Below are 1,124 nucleotides of genomic sequence, written 5' to 3'. Positions count from 1 at the left end.
CAGGCATCGGTACATTGGTTTGGTATTTCAACACACACATACATACACACACACACACACACACACACACACATATACACACACAAGCACGTACAAACACACACACACACACACACACACACACACACACACACACATACACACACACAAGCACGTACAAACACACACACATGCACGCACGCACTCACGCACACACAGACACACGCACACCCCCACACACATACACTCACAGACATAATATCCTTTCTTCATACGCATACACACGTATGATGTGCTTAAACTTACATAAAGACCCAGTCACACACAAATGTTACCAATAAGGTTCTTAATACTGTCTGGCCTTCTCTGCGCTTTTGCTGTAGTAGCAAGAGACTTTGTTTTTAAAGTATGAATATTTTACGCCGCTATCGACACAATTTCAATCATTTAGGAAAGAGGCAACTTGTACCTCGCCTGTAAGAGCTAACCTACACTGCCTGAGACACAGTATTCCAAAAGCCAGCCGGAGAAACTCGAGAAAAATCTTACTCACCCGCGAATCGAACTCACGTCATCTGCGATCAACGGTTAAAGATCCTACCATTGCCCTTCAGACACCTCTACGGCAGACTAGGTTGAAGATATTGATGCACCATTTACCAAAAGCATATCATTTGAGCTGTTTGTATAAAGGTATTTAACGCCACCAAAGACACAATTTGGATAATTTAGTGGGCATTCTTCGACCCTGCCTGACACAGCCAAACTGGGCTAAGAGACCCAAAGCATCCCAGAAGAAAGAAAGATCGAGATGCTCAATAAAGGCTCTCCCTGATGATGGGGATGATATTGATGAGGATTTGTGTTTTTGTTTTTTTTGGTTGTTTTTTTTGGGGGGGGGGTTGGAGGGGGAGGGATTCCTTAATGGGCCTGGCGGACTCCACGAAGAAATCTTCGAGCGAGAGCGAGGCTCTTTTTCGGCTCCATTTACAATACGCTTAGCGGCACCTCCACTCGTCCAAATAACTCAATTCGAATTGCCTTTGTTCCTGGACTGATGATGATGATGATGACGATGATGATGATGGTGATGATGATGATGAGGAGGAGGAGGAAAAGGAGAAGGAAGAGGAGGAGGAGGAGGA

This window comes from Aplysia californica, unplaced genomic scaffold, assembly GCF_000002075.1.
Source record: "Aplysia californica isolate F4 #8 unplaced genomic scaffold, AplCal3.0 scaffold01265, whole genome shotgun sequence".
In the NCBI taxonomy this organism is placed as follows: Eukaryota; Metazoa; Mollusca; class Gastropoda; order Aplysiida; family Aplysiidae; genus Aplysia; species Aplysia californica.
The sequence above is the reverse complement of the archived record's forward strand: the minus strand, read 5'-3'. Positions refer to the sequence as shown.